This window comes from Macadamia integrifolia, chromosome 13 (assembly GCF_013358625.1).
Source record: "Macadamia integrifolia cultivar HAES 741 chromosome 13, SCU_Mint_v3, whole genome shotgun sequence".
NCBI lineage: Eukaryota > Viridiplantae > Streptophyta > Magnoliopsida > Proteales > Proteaceae > Macadamia > Macadamia integrifolia.
In genome coordinates, this window is record NC_056569.1 from 8865449 (window position 1) to 8874247 (window position 8799).

General features: G+C 35.1%; 1 pseudogene; it reads left to right on the top strand.

Annotated features, from left to right (window-relative positions):
- The first annotated feature begins 1284 nt into the window (after nucleotides 1-1284).
- On the top strand, nucleotides 1285-1849 carry LOC122060132 (annotated as a pseudogene).
- The last annotated feature ends 6950 nt before the right edge of the window (nucleotides 1850-8799 follow it).

An 8799-nucleotide genomic window follows, 5' to 3' on the forward strand; every position in this document is an offset into this window, starting at 1 on the left:
GCTACAAGAAAATATGATGTTGCTAGCTTTAGCTTTTCCTTACTCAATGGGCTATAAGAATATGAGATTTTTTTCCTATAGATAGTATGGAAGTTAAAAATCAAAAACCAAATACCATATTGTCTTCACTCCTCACTTTTACTATATGTTTTTTTTTTTTAATTAATTAATTAAATTTTTAATAAAATTCATATTTTACCCTTAAAAAACGGATACGCATTTAAAGCGGTCGTTTAAAACATGTTTAAAATAGATTCTTTTATCGTTTCTTTTTTTTTTCATATTGTATAATAGCATACAAGAAAACACATTTTAAACGGAAAAAAAACGCAACTGCGTTTTAAGTAACAGTGCTCGCACCCAACAATAAAATATATAGTTTCTTTTTCGTGTCTCCTATTTTTCTACTCTCTCTCTCTCTCTCTCTCTCTCTCTCTCTCCTTTATTCGTCTCTTTCCCTCTTTCTCACTTTTTTTTTCTATCGCATACTCCACCTCCTTGGATTCAACTTCCTGCAAGTTAGAAAGGCAAATCACTTTTTCACTTTTCGGCGGCATACTCCAACTCCTTAGCTTCGAATCAGTTCGTTCATGGTGGATAGTAGGTGTTATGAATTGGGTAATCAGTTAGGTTAGTAGTATCGGAAGCTAATTTTGCAGGTTTTTGTCGTTAATATTCTAAGTTTTAGTGTATTTGTTTTGTGATTGTTTTAGTTTAACATCCTCAATTGTGTTTGATTGGATATGTTTATTTGTCTCTCTCCCTCTCTCCCTCCACCTCCTTCGATTCAACTTCCTGCAACTTAGAAAGGCAGACCACTTTTTCACTTTTATGCGGCATACTCCATCTCCTTAGCTTCGAATCAGATCGTTCATGGTGGATAGTGGGCGTTATGAATTAGGTAATCAGTTGGGTTAGTATCGGAAGCTAATTTTGCAGGTTTTTGCCATTAATATTTTAAGTTTTATTGTATCTGTTTTGTTATTGTTTTAGTTTAACATTCTCAATTGTGTTTGATAGGATGTGTTTATTAGTTGAGTTAAATTTCTTGGTTTTTCCAGGCTTGGTAGCGAAGAGGAAAAACGAAAAGGTAATGCACTAGATTATGCTTAAGTGGGGATTTTTGTTTCTGGAAAAAGGGTTATAAAGACATGTAGCAACCAATTTTGAAATATTGCTAACAATGCTGCTCTAGATGTTCAAGAAAAAAAGCAATTGAGTGCGTGAGAAATATTCTTTCAACATCACACATTCATCCAGATAGGAATAAATATTGTGTGATCGATGGCTTCAATTTAGACTTGTGGGGAATGCGATGCCAACTTGAATCTAAGTATCAACCAACTGTTTCCTGCCGATTTCTACTTTAAGGCAGGCAACAAGGGCACTCTCTCATTTGCTGGGATCGATGAGATTAAATTCAGATTTGAGAAAGAAGACAAGTTGATTCCTTTCTTTGAGAGTGAATTACTGGGGAGTTCAGAGGAACAGAACCAAGATCAATTGCAAAAGCTGTGGTCCTCCCCTCACTAACAGTTCTGACCAGATGCATATGGGCCCAAGTCAGGCTATCCCTAGGGCGCCAAGGTACAGATTTAAAATCAAAGCTCTCAAGAGTGAATCAGAAACCTAGATTTTCGTATTGGCTTTATTGTGATTCAGGAAGTTTTCCTGTTTGTGATGATTACTGGTATAGAACCCACTTTTCTTTTTGGGTCTGTGAAGATATTGTGACTTTTATACTTTGTAAGGGTTAATTCGTTAATGGCTTGCCCATTTACCTCTTTAATTTTCCCCTTGATGTATATATTGGTATTAAACTATTAATACAAAGTTACTGTTTACTTATTCAGTTGAGCTTGATTAATAATTTTTAAGCAAGCCATCTGGTTTTCTCCCCCACCTCCTCTCCTGCTTTGAGTTGTTGATTCTTACTTTTTGTACTCTCCTAGAGTTCAATGGATATGACTTTGATTGAATTTATTGTCCTCTCAACCTATGTTTTTACTGTGCTTGAGCTTTCTTCTTGACTGTGCTTATCGCTACTTGGGTTTTGTCTATCTAAGGTTTATGGATTGTATTGGACATGGGGTTTGAGATATTTTTGTGTGAATCTAATCATGAGCTTTGAATTAGATCGGGAGGCTTAACAATAAAAATCCTTATGTAGAATTTCCTATGCCTTTGGCTAACATGACCCAGCTTGCCTTTCTGTAATCGCTTGACTTATTGCATCTTCAACTCTCTTTCCCTCTCTAATCATTTTTTTTTTTTTTTTTAAATTTATTTACAGGGACTTCGTCTCTCTCTCTCTCTCTCTCTCAAACACACTTTTGATTCGGAGAAAAAACAAATGTGCATTTCCACCTTTCCCATCCATCACTGATTTTCTGTGGTTACTTACACCGAATTACATTTTTTTCTTTTTTTCTTTTTTTTAATATAGGTTTAGAGCCTTTGGTTTTAATGTGCAGGAGTAGTTCTATTGACGTAGAAGATCTTCAAAGGAGGAGCTTTGTATTTCCCCTCTCTTCTATTAAATTTTGTTCTTTTTTTTTGTTTATATTGTTCCATATCAGAGAACTCTAGCACAAGTTAGATTTCCCATTCTTGAACTTTATACTAGATGCTCTCTTTCATAACCATTTTATATAGATCAGTTATATGCATATATTGATATGTTCTTTTAACTTGACTATAATCTAGATTTGTTTTTGAGTTTCAGTTATCTGTTCTTTCAATTTTGATTAAAGACACTGGTTAGAATCTACTATGTTATTATCAGTTAGATTGATGTGTTTGGTTTGCATTCTTGCGATGGATTCTTGGAATGCATTCTCAAAATGGAGAATGCATCTCAACTTAGAATGAAAACATTGTTTGGAACACCTTTAAGTTAGAATGCATTCTTGATTTTAGAATGAGAACTGTGTTTGGTATAATATTTATATTCTCATTATTAAAAATACATTTTTCACCTATTTGTCCTATTATTATTATTACTATTATTTTTTAATTCTTAACCCATTTTTTTTAAATTCCTTTTTACTTGCGACTTCTTCTCTACTCTTTAATTGTTCGACCCAACTCAATATCCTATGTGAAAATGGGATTTGATTCTTAAGATTTAGTAATAGACAATAATTTTCAAGAAATTGAAAATTATTGAATTGAAAACCATATTATAATGTCAATGATTGAATGGGTCTCCATCTCAAGAAAGCCTACATTTTTTTTTTTATCATAGAAAAAGAAATTCATTGGAAAACTGTTGATGTGCTAGTTATCAAATTTTCTATGTGGATTTTGGAAGACTGAATTCATAATATCAAAATTCAAGAGCTTTGGTTCTGCACTTAAAACACACAATGGACCTTTGATAGATAACTCTTGGGTCACTATCTCCTGTTCTCCAAATAAGGAGGAGAAAAGGTTTGGAGATGAAAAGGGCTGGGCTGGGGTGATCATTACAAAAGAAAAGGGCTCGGCTTGCTATCTTTGACTTAATCACATCAAGGGGCTTTTGGGGTTTTGATGAAGTTTTTTTTTTTTTTTCCATGGAATTTTCTTGAGGGATCAATAACTCTTATAAAATAAAATAAGAGTTATTGATCATGGGAACGGAATTTCCAAATGTTAGGAAGCCCACTTGAGATATAGAACCATCCATGATTCTTGTTTTTCTTAGTTATTGTACTATACCAAGATGGGTTTTCAACCGTGCAAAGATACCTCCTTGTCCAAATAGAGCAGTGGTAATGAGGTAATGAGACTATGTGGTAAGAGATCTGTGGTTGCCTCGGAGGTAATGAGACTATGTGGTAAGATATTCAGACATATCTAGAAAGACAAGGAAATGATCTTGTTTGTAGGTGTGTGGACATCTGGTAGGAGATATGTTCGTAACTTATTTCTTAAGGGGATGCCACTTTCATGGAGGTTTTGGTTCAGAAATGCATGCAAGACAAGGAATGATAAAAGAGCAAGCATAATATACTAGTCTACCGAGCAATTGGCAAATGCTTTGGTCCTTTGTATGACCCCCAAAATACCAAACTTGCCATGTTAGAGATGGTATTAATGATTGAGAGAAAAAAACAGATGTAACTTTCATCACCGCAAGGCAAACAGAGGTACTTAAATTTTAGTAAGCCTAAGGGAAAAACTTGGATCTTCATTGTGACCTCTTGTTTTTTATTTTTCTCAAGAGAACTAAATTTAGACAAAGCTTCTTTTCAATTGTCTCATTGTTGCCTGTACTCTGTCATGTTGAAACCATGTGGGGGGATGCACCTAGCTCTTTCCCATCCACTAAGCACTCTTACCACATAGTCTGTAACATGTCTCAATTTGGCTACTTGCCCCTAAAATGGTGTTTCTTACGAGGGCTTTACTGATTTTATGATAACACTCTGTTCTTTCAATATTTTTGTCGAACACTTGAAATGCACAATTTTATACCATGTTCGATGATACACAGCATGGGAGAATTAAGAGGATTATAACCCTAAGATAGTTAGAAGAAGTTGAATTACAAGAAAATTTCTAGAACAAAAATTGATAAACAAATTTAAATCAGTATGGCTAAAATAAATTCAGACAGTGAGAGCACGAGAAGACTTCTAGATCACATCCTCATGGAAAAGAGAAAAGAGGGGGTAGGGGGTAGGGGGTAGGGGGTAGGGGGTAGGGGGGCAGAAATAAAACACGGAAGTTTCTTCTCCCACAATACCCACTCTCAAATCTCTTTCCTCCCCAACACCACTCACATTAACGTAGCATCCACTCCAATTGGATGCTTCAAAGCCATCACCAATAAAGAAATTTATTATGTAGTGTTGATTCAAACTTCCCATCTAAAATCCTAAAATAAAAAGTAGAAAATACAAAAATTTGGAGACCATTTCAAGAAAATCTCTGTTCAATCTCCAACTAAGAAGATGAGGTTATATGATAAAATCAAAAAAGGTAACCACAACAGTAAATGGGAAAATCATATCAGATAAACAAAGAAGAAGAAGATAGGGTTTGAGGAGAAATCGACAAAGATCATTGATCGCTGAAGCCCCCCTCAGCTCACAGGTTCTTCTCCATGAAGCTTCCCTCACAGGTTTCCTCTCAATGCTTCTTCGCTCTCTAGGTCAAGGATGAAAGTCGAGATTATCACGAGCCTTGAGAACGAGTTTGATCCTTATTTTCAGAACGTGGAATGCACGAATTTGCCTGTTCTAAAACAACCCTCGTTCTCCATGGCATTCTAGTTCTCATGAACAAGAATGCATACCAAACACTACTAAACACATCCTAGAATGCATTCCAGGCCTAGAATGCGTTCCAAGAACGCATACCAAACACATCCTATGTGTCTATAAATAAAATAACTAAAGTTCTTGGAAGCAGAATTTTACATATTATAGTTTCCTCATGGTTCAAAACTTGAGATCTTGATTGTCTAGACAGTCCTAAATTCGACTGTCTTTATTGCATGCATAATTTTTGTAAACAAAATTTGTCAATTGGATCGTGAGGAAGACTTCATTTGAGGATGCCTAAGGGCATTAATTAAAATTTTAAAGTAAAAAGAAAAAAAGCAGTTCTGGTTATGATGCACTTATGTCGAACCTGTCATAAGTTGAAGTGCAGAGAAATTAGTCCACAACATATTGTTAAGAAAATTGAAAATGCTTAAGTTGAGATAGTAGTAGAAATGGAATGCTTAAAATTGTTAATCGATCACAGAGCTCTGATCTCTTCAAAGTCCGAACTGAGGGAATTTATGAAAGCATCAATTAGTAGATATGAGATTACAACTGTATTTGGGATGAGAAGCATTGAAATGAGCCTTGTTAAAGGCATCTTAACATGCATCGCTGTGGTCCTTTCAGCTTTTCGATTTTAGCATGCCTCTACTCTTCTTTATTAGCAAATTTCGTTCTTAAGTTGAGATAGTAGTAGAAATGGAATGCTTAAAATTGTTAATCGATCACAGAGCTCTGATCTCTCCAAAGTCCGAACTGAGGGAATTTATGAAAGCATCAATTAGTAGATATGAGGTTACAACTGTATTTGGGATGAGAAGCATTGAAATGAGCCTTCTTAAAGGCATCTAAACTTGCATCGCTGTGGTCCTTTCAGCTTTTCGATTTTAGCATGCCTCTACTTTTCTTTATTAGCAAATTTCGTGGTATGTCAAGTCATTAATTGTTTGTTTTATTTATCTAGCTGGTTAACATTGAGTTGGGATGTAAGTGTTAATAGATGACTTAAGTAGGTTTGATTCATATTCGACATTATGAACATTATTTTGCAGAAGGTGACGTTTCTTATGCGTATTCTCCTCCAGTGACCAGCTGTGGAGTACTAGGGTCTCTTTCTGTCTCTTATTTTTGGGCATTGTAATAATATCTTCAGCATCTAATCTCTATTACTTCTCTGGTTGTCTCTACATCAGTGGTGCATTGATGTGCGTGGTTATGGTAATTTTGCGAGATCAACTGTGGCTTTTGTTGATAAGTATGGTTTATAATTGCTGAAGTTGGTCTTACATCCATTTCTGTAAGAGGGTCTGATAGTGTTGCTCTTTTTTATTTATCTTAATGTCTTAACCATCTGTCTTTCACACCTAAGTTTGAATTCTCTTACATATAGTGATTCATAATTGCTAAAGAGGGATTTAGTTTGAGCAGCTGTTATATGTTTTATTCCTCCAGTCTAAAGAAGATGGAAGCACAAAAACTGGGAGCTCAAGAAGTGGTCCATGGACACCAGGCATGGCACCTTATTACTTGCATTTGGTTGCATGCTGGTGTTTTCCATGTGCTTGCCAATATGTCGTGTCTTCTATGTATTGGAATTCGTCTAGGGCAAGGATTTGGGTTTGGGATGTATCTAACTTCAAGTTTTGCAAAATTATCGATGTTGTCATGTGTATATCAGCTTGCAAATTTTCAGGTCTCTCTTGTAGATTACACCGCCAAATAGTTGCATCAAGCAGATGAATGTTAATGGTAAGATTCTCCAATGTCTTGGATCTTAAGTGTTCATAATTGCAAATTTCTCTTTTTATGTAATTTTAGATGTCAATCTTAATCAACATTTGAAAATTTTTATTCGACCCCTAGCTTTTTGTTTGAGAGTTAGATCTTTCCGGTTTAAATGAGCCAAAGATGATGGGGTCTTTGCTTGAACAATCACCTAAGTGCTTATTTCAAGACTGCTTCCCCTGGTGAGCTAGAAGGTCCTTAAGAAAACGAAACATTGTAACACTTAGGGCCTGTTTGGTATCGTTTATGTTCTAGAAACGTCATTTCGTGTCAAAAACGAAAATTTCAGTTTCTGTGTCAAAACGCAGTTTTTAAACGAAAAAATGGAGTTTCAAAATTTCAGATTTTTATCAGGAAATTTTTTTTTTTTTTGTAAAGTGGAACGAAACTGGGAGGACGGAACTCCAAAATGGAGTTCCGTCCAATCTCGTTTCAGTTTTTTTTTTCACTTTTTGTTCAAAAAAAACAGAAACGGACCATAAGTGCACCAAACAGAAGATTCCGTTTTTTCGTTTCAATAGAACGAAAAAACTCCAGAAACGTTTTTTTAGAATGATACCAAACGGAGCCTTACCTCCTGCTTCAGACTATAGACGTCATTGCTGGAAGAGCTGTCTCTTTTTGGCCAATGTAAACTAGCCCTCAGAAGCATATGTATTATCTTTGCATCCGTTCCTTTGATTCTTTCTTATAGAGATTATTTATGAATTTGAGGACACTTAGCTTATGTATTTCTTGTACAGATTATTTATTAATGCGGGCATGGCTTCTCTGAGTTCTCTTTCTTTTTCCTGGTCATATTAGTACCATACATAAACATATCAGTTCTGTTATCTATTATTTTTCACATCAGAAACCTTAATTTCTGGTATCCGTAGAACCATTGTGACGTTGCACTCGGTCAACCTGGTTTGAGTTTGGTGGACCAATTCATCATTGGCGCTTGCTGATCTCCTGAGTCTCATAACAACATCGATGGAATTTCCATCTCTTCAAGAAGGGTGTGATTTAGACGTGATGTATCGGTGGTGAATTCTGAGGTGATGTATTTCTATTACAAAGATTTCTTATAGGAATTGTCCGATCCATGTTAGTAGAGGGAAAAAATAATATTGATTTTCTTCTACTTGTATGTTATGAACAAAGTTGCTGTTTGTGGCTCTTTACCTATTCACAGAAATCTTTGCTCCACCATTCTAAGATCCAAAGTTGCACTGTTTTTATCGATGTAGAATCTTATTAACAAATAAGCCTCCACCATGCTTGCTGAGTTGATCGTTAATCCTATTTCCTATCTTTTGATTTATTTTTATTAATTTATTGGAATCATAAAGAATTTTCAGCAGCGAGGAGAAGATGGGAATATAATTACATTATAAGCCTCAGCATGTGAGCACTATGTTTTGATTTACGAGTAGGAGTTTCATTTGGCTGTAGAGTTGTGTTGGTACAATGATCTATAGCTACTAACTGAACCTTGGGTCTCAGTGAATCATTACTTTCAAGGATTATAGAGCAGAATAGACAAACCACTCTCCTTATTTCCTCAATTTCTAAATTTGTACTCCAACTTTGAGCCCTTTTTATTGTAATGTTATGAATTTATTTGTGATTTTACGGATCTAAGGTATGGTCTATCATTGTATCAATTAAGATGGGTTTATGGACCATAAATATGATACGCTGTAATGATTCACTTTTTTTTTGCTAGAAGATCATCTGTATTAAAATATGGGAAGAATATACAAAAGATAAA